The 18,424-nt window shown below is 45.9% G+C and overlaps 1 protein-coding gene across 7 annotated transcripts in view; it reads left to right on the top strand.

Annotated features, from left to right (window-relative positions):
• The window catches only part of LOC107383712 (copine-8), a 192,985-nt gene that overhangs the window by 27,489 nt on the left and 147,072 nt on the right, over nt 1-18,424 (top strand). Inside the window, exon 1 of one of the 7 annotated variants that reach the window (XM_070549051.1) lies at nt 10,319-12,373. The exons of the other annotated variants lie outside the window; for them this stretch is intronic. The gene's annotated coding sequence lies outside the window, so the exon portion shown is untranslated. Of the gene's footprint in view, nt 1-10,318; nt 12,374-18,424 lie in introns of those variants that run through there. 7 annotated transcript variants of the gene reach the window in all.

The following is an 18,424-nucleotide window of genomic DNA, read 5'->3' as shown; positions in this document are numbered from 1 at the left end:
GGCACCATTCCCCTTTTTCCGGGGAAAAATTGAATCCAAAACTCTTATCAGTCTTTCTTGAAGTTCGTAGAATCCTTGGAGCAGAGACTTCTCTTCGACACAACAAAGCTACTGGAGACGAAAATCTGAATTTTATAACGTTTAATTAACAATTTGTCAAATGAATAAACAGTGGCATAAATGAATAATAACCATGTGATATAATAAAAGGATGTATATTCAAAATAATGTTCAAGGTGTTTTGTGTGTATGTAGGATGTATGAATGGGGTCCTTTGTTCTCACAAAGGAGTAGTGTGTGTGCGTGTGTATGGATTCAAAATGGAGTCTTGAATACAAGATGGCTGACCCCTTTGTCTGGCTAAAGTGTGGGTGGCAACTTGCACTTTAACTTCCAAAGCACTTAGAATCAGTAGTAACTTAACCTTAAATCACTCAAAACATTTCAAAAGATCATGAAACAACACAAAAGATTAATCACAAATTAATATCTTTTAGTTTCAGCCTGGCCATGACAGAACATTTAAAGATACCAAACAATGATCAATAAGCAGTTTATTCTTTCAAAATGACCCGAAGGACGAATTTGGAACGAAAGAGGAAAACACGAAGCTACTTTTTAAGCAATAGACGCGGTTTATTGCTTATTCTGGACTATAGAGGAAACGGGAGAAGAAAAGGAGAGAAAAAAATGAGTTTTCTGATCACCAAAGCAGCAAGGCGTCCCCCGCTGTTATGATTTGACGGTTCTCCGTTTTTCTCCGCAGTTTCCAGCGTCATCCGTCGGTTTGATGCTTTCTCCGTTGTTTGGCTCCACGAGTGTTTCTCCACGGCTGGACACAAAGAAAACGAAGTTCCTTTTGGGCTGAGTTGACAACTTACAGCGTTTCTGAGAGCTGGATGGAGTTGTTGTTTCCTTCCGCTGGTTCTGTGTCCTCAAACATCAGCTGGAGGGGAGCAGAAACGAGCAGATCAGCGGTCCCGTGGGCTCAACTTGGCTCTTAGAGCTTCCGCGTGCTCAAAGAAGTCGGAGCGTTCGACAAGCGTGTCCTCACCGCCAGGTATCCTGGGCAAAAGAACGAGGTTTCTTTGTCTCATTCATGATTTATAGTCTTTGAAGTCGCGGGAAAGCTCCAAGCTCCCGCCTCCCGCAGATCGTGTTTCTGGTATTAGGCGGTGACGTCATCACAATGCTTCCGTGTGCAAAGCATCATGGGAAATGAAGTTTCTTGGCGCTGATGTGATTATTTGCTTTTCAGAGCAATTTAAGCACAGTCATTTTGGAGAAAATCACTGCATAGTAATTTCCTCATGAGGTCAGACCCTCAACATTCCCCCTTTTGGTTTCGGGGATCGCGCCCAAAGCTCGATCGTCGGAAGCACAGATGGGTTTGTTCCTCATGAACGTAGGTCGACTTGATTGTCGGAAGCACAGGTGGGTTTGTCCCTTAGGACGTTGGTCTCCTTGGACGCCTTTGTCTTTGGTCTTTGTCTTGGATCCTGGCGCCTTTGGTCTTTGATCCTGGTCAGGCACAAAGAGGATAGGAAACGGGATAGTCCCCAACGCGCATAACGAGAAGAAGCCACTCACGCAAGTGGTACGCAATGATGATGTCGTCCATGCGAGAGGTAGTAGTGTAGAAGGAGGAAGGTCGGTGGGCGGTTAACTCCACGAGTGGACACAAAGGCATCTCACCGCCGGCCATACAGTTCAGTTTATGGAGCACGCGGTGATGTACGAGGTCCATAGTTCGCAAACGCGCATTGACCTATGTGGTCCCAAGATTCCCCCCTTTTTGGTCCAAAGGGTGGATCAGGACAGTCTTTGGGCTAAAACAAGGACCATAAAACTAAGAGGTACTACAATGTGCTGGTGTGTCAGACAGAGTCATTGACAGACTGAGCTGGGCCGGCACATAACCACTAGTCAATATGTGACCAAGTAAGAAACAAAAATACAGAAAACCCAAAAAAAAAAAAAAACATATAACATCCAAGAAAATTCATAGCAACCTTGAGGTCTCATAAAATACATTCTTAGGTCATACATTCAGTGTGTAGCTTATAAAGAATGTGACATACTGCAACACTCAGATAAATATGTGAGGTAGACTAAAATGAGAACTACTCTTAGGTTTACAGAATAACAAAGAAAATGTTGCTCACCCCCTTTAGACAGGTGTGGTACATTCACGCTTGGAGTCTCCCCGAACGCGGTTACGAGGCACACCGTAGGTGAGCAAGTGCATCTTATCTTGGAGTTTCTTAACACGCCTGTAGGCGGAATAAGCAATCACGGCCGTGATGAGCCATCCCATCCCCAGGGCGACCAATGTGCAGATTAAAGTCGTATAATCTGTGTCAATGTAGCGTCTTGGGCGTCAAAGTAAGTTCACGCGGGTTTTGTGTGAACTTAGCAAATTTGGTTCCTTCAATCAGTAATTGTTGGTCAATTTCTAAATCGAAGGCAAAGTTATAACCCTGGAAAGCGTCCATGATCTCAAACTCTGAGTCATGCTGTTCGAGGTTGAGGTGATGGAGTGTCAGGTTTCTAGTTCAAAGTGGAAATGCCTACCGTCCTTTCAAATACCAATGTTCAGCATCGACCTAAACCTATAGATGTGAGGTGTCACAATTATGGGAACGTTTAACAGGAAACCGAGTTCTAATTTTTTTTTTCCAACGTGAATGGGCATTGCACTACTTAGGCTGTACGCTAGGTGGATTTGTGAAAGGTGCACAGTAGAGGGGTTGCAGCTGTCAAGCTAACTTTGAGCAGGTCCAGTGGTACCAAGTACGGGGAAATACGACTTTCAACCAAGCTGTCCAGCGTGGAACTTACTTCCCTGAGCAGGTCCTGCATCAAATCTCTCACCACTCGTGTGTACACAATATCCTGATGTATGGTTTCAGACAAAGTCTTGATTGCACGTAGAGATTCATTAATCAGAGCCTAGTATAAGTACCAGAGTACTCTGTAAGGTTTTAGTAGGTACATCCTGTTAGCGGTCTAGGAAGGAGTTTCTCTTGGTTAGTGAAAGTGACGGCGGGGGGGGGGCCTGGTTCTTTGTCGGTTAGTACATGTTAGTGGGTTAAACGTGCACTTTCCCCCCCTTTCCATTTCCATGCATAGAACTATGTCGAGACTACGTCTACCTCCTGCGGGGAGTCTGGTCTCTGTACCCGCGGGGATGGTTTGACGTAGGGTTTGATTTGGTTTGCATGTACCCATTTGTAGACAGGCTCCTGTCTCGCTTTGGTGATGCATAACCTGTATGCAACTGGAGAGAGTTTTGCCACGATCTCAAATGGTCCTGACCAGCAGGGCAGGAACTTCTTAGGTTTGCGTGCCGGTTGGGCGAACCGAAAGTAGAATACTTTGTCACCCACCTCGTATTCGCGGCTGGTTGTCTTTTGGTCGTAGTAGGCTTTAGCGCCTTCTACGTTGGTCTCCAGTTTCTTCTGAGCGTGCGCGAACGTAGCTCTGAGGTGTGTTTTCAAGTCTGCCACATACTGATGAGCGGTATAGGCAGTGGCAACACTGACATCCTCTGGGTGATACAGGAGGTGCAGTGGTAGAGTCATCAGTCTGCCGGTCATCATCTCAAAGGGCGTAACCCCCGTGGATCGCTGTGGAGTGGACCGTATGGCCATCAGGACCAGAGGGAGCTTGACGTCCCAGTCCTTCCCAGTGGAGCAGACGTACTTTTTGAGCATAGAGACGACCGTGCGGTTCATCCGTTCGACCTGTCCGGATGACTGTGGGTGATAGGGGAGGTGGAATCTCACTTCCACTCCCAGAAGTTCAAACAGGGACGTCATTACACTGGATGTGAAATGAGTTCCTCGGTCAGAGTCAATGCAGAGTGGAAGTCCCCATCGACTGAAAACGTCGTTAATCAGCAGTACAGCGGCTGTGACGGCTGTATCGTTTGGCGCTGGAAGGCATTCCACCCACTTTGTGAAACTGCAAGTTACAGTTAGCATATATTTGTTTCCTCTTGCCGATTTGGGAACCGGTCCAACCCAGTCGATCTGCAGGTGGGACCAAGGGAAGGTTATTCCCCTGCGTTGCAGTGGTGCTCTAGCAAGCGGCTGGGAGGGTTGAAACTGGGCACAGATGAGGCAGCCTTGGACATAGCTGTGTACGTCCTTGGACATCGACGGCCAATATGCTACTTCTGTCAGTGATGCGAGGGTAGCTTTTGCTCCGCGGTGACCTCCAACCGGAGTGTCGTGGGCGTAGGCAAGCATCACTCCTCTGTGGTCGAGTGGAACAACCCAGCGCGGCGGGCTGTGATCGTCACGTATGTAAACTAACAAATCGTTCTGTAGTTTCAGTTGCGCGAGTTGACGATGCAGGGTTACCAAATCTTGGCTTGCACCAATAGGTGGTGATGGTTGTTTAGACATCGGGCCCTTTTGGAGAAGCTCGCGGATGAGCTTCAGGTCAGGATCTTGTTCCTGCATGGTGACTAGGTCCGCGTCATGTGGTTGTCTGCCTAGAAACACGGGTACCTCAACGGTCCGAGGTTCGTCTGCCTGTTTAGCATGGCGACGAGTAATCGCGCAGACCTCGTGAACGGCCTTGGGTGGAAGCCACTCGTCTTTGAATTCCCAACAGGTTCCCTGGTCAGCACCGAGCTTAGCAAGGCGGTCAGCTTCGTCATTACCATCTTTCTCTGGACCTAGGGTCCTGGAGTGACCTTTGACCTTTTTCCAGTAGACCATTATGCCTTTCTCAGTGGTGAGCAGATCACACGCTAGGAATAACTCCGAGTGTTTCACGTCTCTGTTCCTGGCGTTTTTCATGTGGTTCTCCTTCCACATGGGGAAGTGAGAGATGAAGCTGTGTCTAGCGTAGTTTGAATCTGAGCAAAGGACGATTTGAGTGATGTCCAAGGCTGCCGCCTGCTGGAGGGTTATCAACACTGCAGCAATTTCGGCGTACTGACTAGACTTTTGGCCCAACCGGTAGTGATTTGGTTGCTTAGTGTCACAGTCCACCCAAACGACTCCAACCCCGGCACGGAGCTGGCCTTCGTGAAGGTAGGCGCATCCGTCAGTGTAAACTTTCGGAAGCCCTTGGCAAACATTCTCATCAAAGTAGCGATGATTGGATGCGGTTGGGTAGACTGCGGCAGGTGTGTCCAGGGGGCCCATGACGGAGTCAGAGTCACAGTGCTGGCAGCCTGCTAGCCCTTGTCCTAGCGCTAGCTTGGTGTTCTGACCATACTTGACCTCAATGTTGTATCCTTGGAGCACCATCATCCACGTCGCAATGCGGCTGTTTGACACTCTTCCTTCGCGCAGACGCTGGCTGTTTAGGAAGGTGACAGGCTGATGACACGTTTCAATGATCACTTTCTGTCCACCGATGTAACTACGAAAGTGTTCGACAGCCCAGACTGTAGAGAGGAGGGCTCTCTCACAGTCTGAGAACTGGAGTTCCACCTTGCTCAGAGGCTTGCTGGCGTATGCCACAACTCTCATGTCCTGGCCGTGTTTCTGCTTCAAAGCAGCGCTCAGGCAGTGAGAGGAGAAAGTCGCCTCTATGTAGAACTCTTTATCCTTGTCTGGGTAAGCCAGACAGGGTGCGGACGCCAACTTCTGTTTTAGGAACTGGAAGGAGAGTTCTTGGGGTCTGTCCCACACGAAAGGTGTGTCGTTCCGAAGCAGCTCAGTGAGGGGCCTCGCTGTTTCAGCGTACTCCTCAATGAACTGCCTGGAGTAGTTGCAGACTCCGAGGAAGCTCCTGAGTTCAGTCAGATTAGCTGGGGCTTTGATGTCCTGAATGGCTCTAATGCGTCCCGCTTGGGGCTCGACTCCATTAGGGCCAACCAGCAGTCCAACATACTCCACTTTGGTTCGACACCACTGTCCCTTGACAATCGCCAATTTAGCTCCGGCGTCAGCGAGCTGTTGCAGCACGTGACGGAGTTCGGCCAGGTGCTCCTCGAAGGTTCGACTCCTCATCAAGATGTCATCGACATATATGAGGTTCCCTCTGGAAGCAGCATCTGACATGGCTTTGTGGAGGAAGATGTTGAACTCGGCAGGTGAGTTAGAGTAGCCAAAGGGGCAGCGAATCCAAGTATATTGGCGATTTCCAAAGGAGAAAGCCAGCTTATACTGGTCCGCCGGCTCAACCTTCATGGTCCAGAAGCCGTTGGCTACGTCAACCGTAGAGAAGAAACGAGCATCTCTGACTCTGGCTAGCTCCTGATCTAAATGGATCATAGGCCACCTGGAGAGAGGTACTTGTTTGTTCAGTGCACGATAGTCTATGGTGAGACGCCATTTCCCAGTCGGTTTCAGAACCGGCCAGATGGGAGAGTTGTAAGTGGAGTTACACTCTCTGATGATGTTTTTCTCCTTCAGCTGATCGAGGATCTCCTGGATCGACTCATAAGCAGCGAGGGGAATCTTGTACTGACGTACAAAAGTAGGAGGGGCATTCGGGTTCGTCGGAATGCGAACCGTGTGCAGGTTTGTGAGTCCACAGTCCAGGGAGTCCCTGGATAAGATGGACTGAAACTCATAGAACAGGCTTCTAAGCGCTGCTCTCTGCTCCTCTGACTCCAGCGCATCCGCTTTGTCAAGCTGCTGGCTGACTTCGGCCTCGAAGCCGTCATAAGGTTCAGAGGAGGAGGGTCTCTGATGTTCCGGGCTTTCAACCGGTGACTCAGAGGGTTGAGTATTTATTGCAAAAACCGTTAGACACTGACCGCTGTCAGTATCTAAGGTTGCACTGCAAATGGGTTCCTCAGGAAGGGCTTCATGCCGCTTGATGGTAATCATTTGTGAAGGGAAAGTACTGAATGTGTCTGCACCAACCTGTCTGTCATTCAAGAACAACGGAAGTTGTCCGATCACGGGGACTGAAAGTTCGAAGTCATGGAATGAGCTATCTATCAGCATGCCCAAGGGCTTTCCTGCCGGCATGTGGATAGGACTCCGGGTCGGATTTTCGACCAACAAGTAGGCAGAACGATTGTTCAGCTCCAAGAGTGGCGTGCCACAGACGGCTAAGTTGAGCTCCAAGAAGTGTGGTGATGGCTGGAAGAAGGCCTGTGTGCCTGGCAGCTTCTGATGCTTCATCAGAGTCAGACGAACAGGCACTCCTTTGACCTGTGGGGGCAGAACCGTGCTGGCCTCAACCACTGCACGGCAGGCCTGTGGAATGGTCTGACCGGACAGCAAGTGTTCAGGGCCTTCTGAGCCAGGCTCAGAGGATGGTGTGGCCCGGGCCCAAAGGACTTGATTGCAAGTGTCCAGCTGGGCACCGAGTCGAACCAGCAGATCTGCTCCAATGAGTGCAGGTGGATCAAGCTGTGGTATGATGCTGAATGTATGTGTGAGCTGTCTTACTCCAAGTTGGATAGTCAGAGAGCAGACCTCTGGCGCTTTCAGGAGCCTCTGCGGCCAAGTAGCTGACAAGAGCCGGTGGCTACATGTCACACTGAAAAGAAGGGGGTCCTTCTGACGCAGGTGTTCAAACGTCTGCTGGCTGATGGCTGACTTTTCCGACCAAAGAGCAAGGCGAGCATCTGAGATGTGGGTGCAGTTGATGGTAAGACCACCAACTATGTGTGGTGCATATGGCTGCAGGCTGACGTTCTTCAGCGAGCAGAGAAAAGATGAATGTGTGCAGAGAGGAGTTCCAGGAGCGGTTTCGTGCCTTTGCAGGCGGACATCGTCTGTGGGAGCCGTAGGAAGGGGCATGACCTTGGAACAAGGGTTTTGCGGCTCACTTATGCTGACTTCAAGAATGGAGGATGGTCGGCTGCTATCTGGGTTCCAGGGCTTAGGTGTGTCCACCTGGGCCCACAGTTGACCCTTCTGGCAGTCAATGAGGGGAGCTAGACGTTCAAGCAGGTCCTGACCAATGAGAAGTGGTTCAGTGTCTAGCTGGCAGACATAAAACGGGTGAACCAGAGTCATGTCTTGGAAGGTGATGTCCAGCCACGCCCGGTGAGTGATACACTCCCGGGTCTGGGTGTAGCTGGTGATTTTCAGGTCACAGGGTTCTACCTGGACTGGTTTCCCGAGCGACCGCATGGTGTCAGACACGCGATGGAACAGTGTGGAGCACATCAGGGTGATTTCTGAGCCGGTATCCAGCAGAGCATCAACCTGTATGCACCCACCTACGTTGGTGCTACAGTACAAACGGCGAGCATGATCATGGTTTGTTAAGTCACCAAGGAACTTCAGAAATTTAGCATCAGGTTTCTCTGGGGGGTAGATTTCAGGAGACTCCTGTGATCTACCAGTAGTGTTCCCCCAGCTGATCAGGTAGGTCCTGGCCACGCTGGGGGGTTGAGCCACGCCTAGTCATGCGGACGTTGGCTCTGGGTCTGGCTTCTTAGAAGAAGACTTTGGTGCAGGGGTCTCTCCTGCAGATCTCAGCTGTTCCTTCTGTTTAGCTAGGAACTGCTGAAACATCTCCTGGAGGTCGGCTTTGGTCAAGTACTCACCTGCGGACTTGTGTTCGGGACCTACCTGTGGGCGGCGCTCCCTAAACCTTCCACTGTTCCAACCTACCTGCCGTTGGTTTTGGTTGGGCCACTTCCTGTCTGATTGTCCAGACCTAGGCGGCCGATTAGCACCCCCCTTCCCCTGTTGAGGAGATTGGGACTGCTCTCGCGGTTTAACAGGTCTAGGTTTAGCAGATTTTGGCTTAGTGGGTGGAGCTTCTGTGCCTTCAAGCTCCAAACGCGGCTCGGCGTCGGGAGCTAGGTGCATGACGCGGTGATGTGCGTCAGGCTTTTGGGGCTTTCCGCCGGCTTCCCAAGCCTGTTGAGCGTATCTCCTAATCTCCTGAGTTGTCAGTTTTTTCATCCGACAATACATTGAGACTTCGGATCGAACACACTCGTGCAGGTTGTGAATGAACAGGGATCTGAAGGCAGGGTCTTCCTCGAGCCCAGGGCCGTTTCGACCTTGGAAATAAGCACTTTTGAGTCGGCGATAATACTCTCTGGGGGGTTCGTTCCTCCCGTGTTTGATGGAGAAGGCCCCCATTGTAGCTGACGCAGAGTCTGCATAAGTGGCGTATTCATCCCTCAACGCTCGGCAGAGCGAGGAGTACCGATCTCGAATGTCAGATGGTAGAGTTTCCATGAAACCGTGCACCGTTCTAGATGTGGTTTTCCAAATTAGCTTGAGCTTTTCCCTTGAAGAGGGTGCTGGAAGATCAAGCAGACAACGTTCTATCTCCCTGAGATAATCGTCGACGTTGGATTCATTGGTGTTAGGATCAAAGCGTTCTATGTCTTTAGCTAGCGATTCAATTTGACGTACACGGAGCCCTGACTCACGGTACGGCGCGTCATCCTCTGACTCTGACCCACGGTCTGTCTCAGAAGGCGCTGGATATCGCTGGTGTGCTCTGGGCTCCCAATGTTGACTCCTGGGGCCCAAATCGGGGTTCGGCATGTTGTGGCGGGCTGCTGGCACGTCACGTGGGTGTCTTGGGAGGTCCTCCTCCCGGGGCACGTCTGCGTAGTGCAGCCTGCGTCTTTCAACTGGGGCTTCTGCGTAATACGCTCTGTCCGGGTACGGACTGGCGTATGATGCTTGGTCATGCAGCTGGTTATCGGCATGCCGAATACCGGAGTAGCTAGGATGGGTGGATGGTTGAGGTGCAGCTTGGGGTGCATAACCCCAATCGGCACCTTGCACCCTTCGTGGACTGGGGGAGCGGTCTAAATAGAGGTGCCGCTCAGCTGGTCGACTTCTCACTGATTGAGAAGGCCGTGAAGATGAGGGTCCAACCTGGGATTCGAGGGTGAACTGCTCTCGGCCCCTAGGTGGTCCTGAATGCCCTATAGTGTGTGTAGGGAACGGGGCCGAAGGTTGGAACAGATGAGCTTCATCTCTCCCCTGCGGCGTGCGTCCGTCCAGAGAGTCCTGGTGTTTCCCCCCTTCCCACTGTCTGTTGTCATCAGCAGAGGGGGGCGGGGTCTCCTCCCCATCTTCCCCAGAATCGGTGCGGGTGTCGTCTTCCTCGATCAGCCTTCCATTTCGCTGTTTTTCAGCTAGCATACTCTGGAGGTTCATGATCTTCTGACCACGTTGGAGTCCTCTCTGATAGAGGATCAGGGCTAACTTAGCTAAGTGAACCTGGATTGGTTTTGTACCATCCGGGTTTTCTATTTGATCGATTACAGCTTCTAGCTCGACGCTACGCTGTTCTTCAGTGAAATCCCTAGAAGGGTAGTCGGGTTCTCGAGCAACCGCGACCAGTTTGGACAATATTTGTCCAGAAAGTAGGCCGGGTTCATAGTCGTGGGCCGCAGCGCCACCTGGTTGCTGGGAGTTGGTCAGTTCACTACTCTGTCCCTCCATTTTAACAACCGAACCAAAAATAGCCTAGTAGAGCTTCTGCAGATAGCTCAAGGCTGCACCTTTGGCAGCAACTGCTAGCTTTGTAGCAGAAAAACACTAAATTAACCTTTGTGCGCACAGGTTTTAGCGTTTTAAGATTGCACGGAATGCCGTGACTAACGCCTAAAATACTATTCCTTTCAGTATTTTAGCAAAAGCTGGTGCGTTGCCGTAGCAACGTCTTACAACACTTGCAGTGTTAAATATGCTAGTTATTCCTTCAGAATATTAGCAAACAAGGTGTTATCAGTCTTTGAGTGAAGGTTTCAGTTAGTTACAATAGCCACTGTGAGTTAAAGTCGCTAAATTAGCAGTTAATTTTAGCCTAAAAGGGTTAGTCAGAATTACTTACACGCTGCACCTTTAATGAGGAACTGAATTTTAACCTAAAAGGTTAGCCAGAATTAATTACACGTTGCACCTTTAAGGAAAAACTGAATTTTAACCTAAAAGGTTAGCCAGAATTAATTACACGTTGCACCTTTAAGGAAAAGCTGAATTTTAACCTAAAAGGTTAACCAGAATTAATTTACACGTTGCACCTTTAAGGAAAAACTGAATTTTTAACCTAAAAGGTCAACCAGAATTAATTTACACGTTGCACCTTTAAAGAAGCACTGAGTTACTGGTGAGAGTTCGATGCAGCTTCCTGCTCAGCGAAATCAGCACCACTCTGTTGCTGGTTCAAGGCTGAACAACGGATTATTTTTAATTCAAGCTCTTTGGATTTATTTGTTTGTTTGTGCCGGATAGAAATCTCTGTGTATCCAAGCCTCACACGGGCTGCACCAATAAAATGTTGGGGTTATTAGGAGCGAACAATTCGTAAGCGTTAACTTACTTTTGGATTCTTCAATAAATTCTGTAAATATGGGAATATTTACTGATTTATTAATTAATTAAGATATTCTTAGATATACGGGGCACCATTCCCCTTTTTCCGGGGAAAAATTGAATCCAAAACTCTTATCAGTCTTTCTTGAAGTTCGTAGAATCCTTGGAGCAGAGACTTCTCTTCGACACAACAAAGCTACTGGAGACGAAAATCTGAATTTTATAACGTTTAATTAACAATTTGTCAAATGAATAAACAGTGGCATAAATGAATAATAACCATGTGATATAATAAAAGGATGTATATTCAAAATAATGTTCAAGGTGTTTTGTGTGTATGTAGGATGTATGAATGGGGTCCTTTGTTCTCACAAAGGAGTAGTGTGTGTGCGTGTGTATGGATTCAAAATGGAGTCTTGAATACAAGATGGCTGACCCCTTTGTCTGGCTAAAGTGTGGGTGGCAACTTGCACTTTAACTTCCAAAGCACTTAGAATCAGTAGTAACTTAACCTTAAATCACTCAAAACATTTCAAAAGATCATGAAACAACACAAAAGATTAATCACAAATTAATATCTTTTAGTTTCAGCCTGGCCATGACAGAACATTTAAAGATACCAAACAATGATCAATAAGCAGTTTATTCTTTCAAAATGACCCGAAGGACGAATTTGGAACGAAAGAGGAAAACACGAAGCTACTTTTTAAGCAATAGACGCGGTTTATTGCTTATTCTGGACTATAGAGGAAACGGGAGAAGAAAAGGAGAGAAAAAAATGAGTTTTCTGATCACCAAAGCAGCAAGGCGTCCCCCGCTGTTATGATTTGACGGTTCTCCGTTTTTCTCCGCAGTTTCCAGCGTCATCCGTCGGTTTGATGCTTTCTCCGTTGTTTGGCTCCACGAGTGTTTCTCCACGGCTGGACACAAAGAAAACGAAGTTCCTTTTGGGCTGAGTTGACAACTTACAGCGTTTCTGAGAGCTGGATGGAGTTGTTGTTTCCTTCCGCTGGTTCTGTGTCCTCAAACATCAGCTGGAGGGGAGCAGAAACGAGCAGATCAGCGGTCCCGTGGGCTCAACTTGGCTCTTAGAGCTTCCGCGTGCTCAAAGAAGTCGGAGCGTTCGACAAGCGTGTCCTCACCGCCAGGTATCCTGGGCAAAAGAACGAGGTTTCTTTGTCTCATTCATGATTTATAGTCTTTGAAGTCGCGGGAAAGCTCCAAGCTCCCGCCTCCCGCAGATCGTGTTTCTGGTATTAGGCGGTGACGTCATCACAATGCTTCCGTGTGCAAAGCATCATGGGAAATGAAGTTTCTTGGCGCTGATGTGATTATTTGCTTTTCAGAGCAATTTAAGCACAGTCATTTTGGAGAAAATCACTGCATAGTAATTTCCTCATGAGGTCAGACCCTCAACAAGGGCTGAGTAGTGTAGGTCACACACCATAACGCAGAGTTTGTCATAAACATGGCGACTGAAGCGGAGTTCGCTGCGGTTCTTTGGCTGTTGCCAGACACTATTTTTTACTACAGCTAAACTACAGCGTTGTGCGGTACAGTCGGCGTTTCCGTCTTTTGTCTGATTGGTTATTTTTGAGCTGCCTAGTCCCGCCCCTCATGTGCTTCTCTGCCCGTGAGTAACCAGACTCTTTCTCTGTGCAGAATTAAACGGAGGACGAGTCTGGCAGGCCAGGCTAGTCTGGGGCTGGACATAATTTTGCTGTAACCTATGGAACCATGAATTCTGATCTCTATTAGAAAATCTTGATGGTGAAGATTTGGCCATTCATCTTAAATTCCTGCTCATGCTGATGCTGGAAAACCATCCGGTGTGGCTGAACTCAGAGAAAAGTGGACCAAAATTCTTCTACAGTGGTGTGACGCTTCATTACCAGTTAGGACAAAAGTTTAATTGTAACAGTTGCTATAAAGGGTGTTACAAGCAGTTATTGAGTTTATTTTTTTACTTTTTCAAGTAGGGACATATTTATTTGTAGGTTTTTCCCTTTAATAATTTGCAGTGTGTTTTTTAATCTGACACATTTACATTTGACCATCCAAACAAACAAAACAATCATAACTAGCCCAGATATACAGAACTGCTATGAAAAGAGTGACAAATGCAATTAAGGTAAAAGGCCACAAGCTAAGCTGTGTCACCACCCATTGAACATGAGTGATGTATGTTTTGTTGCTGGTGTGTAAATAGATAGTGGCGGGGTGTTTTTCAGCGTGTGTGTTTGCATGTGTGCGTGCTGAGATGTTCTCTTGTCTCTCCCAGGCTCTTGTCAGGAAGAATTAGGGCAGCCCTTTTTGGAGAAGCTGCGGAAAACATGCAGCTGATCTTCGCCTTCAATAGATGTGTGTGCGTAAGGGAGAGCAGACGAGTGCTGGCGGGATTTTTTTCTTGTCTTTGTGTGGAGAAAAATCTAAAATAGATGGATCCATGAATGTGAAAAAGCTGAATGGTTAAAAGAGAATAAATTGAGGAAAGGAGAAAATGAAGAGACACAGGTACCTGTAGGAATGCGCTCAGCGACCTGTTGAGAACATCTGAACATGCTGTTATCTTTTCTCACTCCACATGTTTCCAAAATTGCTTCTGGTTAGTTGCTCAATGTGGCTGCTTGTAGTTTTTAAGTGGTTCATCTTAAAAATGATTCAGATCTGTTGAACTACGCTGTCATTCTGAAAAAGATAAATGACCACCAGGATATAAGAATGGGCCAACACATCATTAAAACTAGGAAGAAAGTATAGAAATATTGTCTTTGAGGAAGGAATTTGGTCGGAAATAAATCCTGATTGATCTTAATTGGTGCTCATTTGAACATTTGGTGAAGTAAAATTGAAGAAAAGTAACTGTAGAAATATGTTAAATACTCATTCACTTGCACATAATCACTTAAACTATTAAAAGACCCAGATTCTCTGCAATGTGCAATATTTGCCGTTTCTTCCATGTGTTGTGCATAATTTGCACCCACCATTTTCTCCTGGTCAGGACTGCATTCGCAAAACAAAAAATGTTAATAGTGATGAACCGCTATGAAATTTTTGGGCCAATACCGATATTAAGATTGCTGTTATGGCCAATAACTGATATTTGCTGATACCGATATGTTGACATTAATGCTTCTAAAATCAGCAGATATTGTATAGAATGCAAATTATTAAAGCTACATTTACGTTATTATGTCCACACACCACACACATTTATGGTTCTAAGATGATTTCATTCACTGTTCGCCTGACTAAATTACACATCACCCCCCCCCCCCCCCCCAGTTGGTAAAGTTTGTAAGTTAATAACTGTGTTTTGTTGACTAAACTCCAGGAAGGAAGCTCTATATGTTTAAGTATTTTGCAAGCCAACATTTAAGTGTACAACAATGTCTGAAAGTGATTTCCGGGGTAAAATAGAAAATCATGCCTGACCCATTTTGTTGAAGCAGGTTGCTAATTTTTCTCTTCTCTTTCTTGAGATGCTAATGCCACAGTGTCTCATGGAATTGTAAAATTTTCAAGCTAAATCCTTGTTGCAAACAGTGCTGATAATGTATGTTTATGACAGATCATGAATGTGGATAACTCAATTTTGCCCCACAAAATAAATCCAGTGAATTTTATTATGATTCTACAAATTTGGCATTCCTGATTGCACCATTACTAAATATATAGGCATCAGTACTCTGTACTAGGGCTGGGCGATATGGCCTAAAATCATGAGGATTTCACCTCCATAATGATAAATGGACGATAACTACAGGTATGCGCAGAAACAAAAGCTGTGCACTAGATGGGGCTATCACGTGTTACGTTGAGTTACATTTTTACGTGACAGAGTGGTACAGCTTCTTAAAGGGACATGAACGTTGCCAACCTACACACATCTTTTCATTCTTTTATTATCAAGTTTATTGACATGGGAAAAATAATCACGATAAGAGTCAGAAATTTCGATTACGATAAATTTTCGATTTATTGTCCAGCCCTACTCTCTACTTTCTGACTAGACTGTAAAATTGGTAAATGCTAAAGTTATAATGAACAACTCATCAAATTTTGTGCAATAATGTGGTTTCTACTTCCTAATTGTTTGCAATGCTCAGCATCTCTTGACAGTTTCTATTATTACTTTTCTACAAAGAAACTGATGCTGTGTGTTCCTGGTTATATTGTAAAGGCAGCAGTAGCTCAGGAGGTAGAGCAGGTTGTCCAGTAATCAGAAGGATGTAGGTTCAGAGAACTTTGCTGTTGTGTCCTTGGGCAAGACACTTCACCCTCCTTGCCTGCTGGTGGTGGTCGCAGAGACCAGTGGCACCATGTAGGGCAGGTCTCGCCTCTGTCAGTGCGCCGTAGGGCAGCTGTGGCTACATGGTAGCTCATCCTCACCAGTGTGTGAATGGGTGGATGACTGATTGTGTTGTGAAGCACCTTGGGGGGTTGTAGAACCATAAGGTGCTATACAACTACAGGCAATTTACCATAAGTTTGATATTGAACCATGGTGTATGTCCATAAGCTGCTTAAATCTTGTTGAAAAACAATGACAGTTGGTTAGGGTGGGGCTCAACTACTCAGTGTAGTCTGAGAAGGTTTTTTAATCAGCTAAATTTTTATTCAGACAAACTTTCATTTCAAATGTTTTATCATAACACCATTTCTTGCAACTGCATTCTTCTCTTCTTCTTAGAGTTTGGACCCAAAATTACATCTCTGCAAATCCATTTGAGTAGAATACAAAATGTGCAAAAATGATCTTGTTTGAAACAGGCAATTTTTGCTAATTAGGTTTCTTAAAGTTTAGCTTTCCTTTTCTTAAAAGTAGACACCACCTAATGCCATGAGGATTATTTAGGAATATTAAGCCTGGGTAAAGTAACACTTCTTGGGTAGATCATCTTTATTTTAGTATTTTCACATCAGTGAGGTAATGGACATCAGGAGTAGGTGAACTGGAAAATCACTGGAGCATACACAAGGCCCTCCATGTGGTTCTGTGTGTGTATACATGTGTGTGTCACTATATCTAGTTCAGTCAGATGGCGTAGTCTTCACAAAGCCTATTCAGGTCACGGTCAACCTGACAGAGATAGACAGAGGAAGGGAGGGAAGGAGAGAAGGATTGAAGAAGAAAACTAAAATACAAAACAAGACCAAATGCCCAAGGCTGTCACTGAGAAAACCCCTTCCTTCTGACCTGAGAGGAAGACTTCAAATGGCTCTCGCTTTGTTATCTTTAGTAGGGTTATTGTGACCAAAATTATCAGGGTTTTCGGTATTATCGCTGTATTTTTTAAATGTGTTACATTTTCAGACAGCTAAAAAACCCTGTATAGCAGGAAAATATTGTCCTCCGTTTGTGTCTAAATTTAGCCGAAAATTTGTTATTTTGTAATTATGTTGTTTATTTGTTTACATTTTTCCCCTTTAGTCTTTAAAATACCAATATTTGCCCATAACTTCTTATTTTTTGTCTGTTTGATGTCATCATTTTAAAAATATTAGATCAGATGATACTCAGTACTCAAGTAACCTTCTAATCAGATACTTTTTTTTACCCTTACTTGAGTAATAAACCCTATATCTGGAAAATATTGTCCTCGGTTTGTGCCCTTCCAGTGAGATTTGCAGATTTGGGAAAATGTCATCAGGCAGTAATCATTGTTAAATTCATAATTATTCCCGGAGAGAGACCAACTCTTATCTGCCCCTGGGGGTCCCGTAATGCATAGCGTCATATCAATATGGGGGTGCCCGCGACACGGTTTATATGCAGGTAGCGGCGCTGTGGCTGCTTTATATAGCAACTCTTTGCATTCTCCCTCAACCCAAATCCTCAGATCATGCATTTGAGCTAAAACGCTAATATTAACTTTGCCTTGCGTTGACTTTAGAGTTGTGGGTTATGGTCACGCAGATGTGTCATGAGATTTGAAGCAATGCTGCCTTTCACAGACACTTTTTCTGCACGTGCTGCAAACAGGATAGCCGTCTTCTATCAGCTGTCCTTCGGCATTCTTCAAATATCCAAAAAATGCCCATACTTCCCTCTTTGTCTTCTTTGGGGGGATAATAAATGTCCTCCTGAGCGCTGCCGTCTCCTCCTTTGGCCATCATTTCAGCTTTAGCATCAAGAAAGTTTTGGTTGTAAACAACAAAGTGCGCATGTGCCGCCGGCAAATTCAGCAGACGATATGGTGGCTGGTAAGGGTCACCGCACCTACACCGCAGCCACGGTAATCCACCGAGATAATATTTTTTTTAAAAAACAATACCGTTATTGTTATTGTCAACTTTTTTACCTGGGTTTACTGCTACACCAGTTACCGTGATAACCTAATCTTTAGTTAAACAAAAATACAAAAAATACCCTGCATTATACAGATAAAATATTGTAGCTGACTCAAATTCACATCGTTTTGAGGTACGCAGTAAGATCTAAATGGGCTGTATTTGATATAGCGCCTTCTAGAGTCCTGGAATCCCCCAAGGCACTTAACAACACAATCAGTCATTCACCCATTCAAGGTGTTTCATGAATCAGTCTTTTGACTGTTCCTACACACATTCTTTTTTTCGGTCGTAGGAGGGAATATAGGACAGTTTCTATGAATGTTTGATAAATGAGGGCCCTGTTGTGTTTAAGCAGAGAAACAACTAAAACATGCTGGACAGCAGCCCTCAAGGACGAGGATTGCCCACCCCTGATTTAGACTCTTGTGGTTGTAAGACTACAGTATTTGTTTGAGATGGCTCCGTTCTTTCAGTTAGTTGAGGTTTTGAAAGATGAGTTTGACATTATTTTAACATCCTCTGGGTTTGACAAAAGGATATACTGTGTCTACAGTTATAGTTGTATCCTCGATTGCCATATATAATTGGAATGACAAGAATCTTAGCTTTCTAATTAGGTAAACTGTGAATATGCACATAGAAAGTGTTGCAAAAAGGCTGCTGACTTGATGTGGAAGTTTGTAATGTCCCATCTTGACCGGACAACCTATAGGCATAAAAAAAGTCACTTTTAGAAAAATGATAGGCAAAGAGCTCAATAGATTTGTCCAGCTGCCCTACTTGGCTGTTCTCTGCCTCTCGCCTGCTGACTACTGGAGGTAGGCACCAGCTCCCTGTGATCCTATAGGATTTAGCAGTTAGAATAATGGGTGACATAATGGGTATTCTGACTAAACAAG

The sequence above is a fragment of the Nothobranchius furzeri genome, chromosome 1, assembly GCF_043380555.1.
Source record: "Nothobranchius furzeri strain GRZ-AD chromosome 1, NfurGRZ-RIMD1, whole genome shotgun sequence".
NCBI lineage: Eukaryota > Metazoa > Chordata > Actinopteri > Cyprinodontiformes > Nothobranchiidae > Nothobranchius > Nothobranchius furzeri.
The sequence above is the reverse complement of the archived record's forward strand: the minus strand, read 5'-3'. Positions and strand labels throughout refer to the sequence as shown.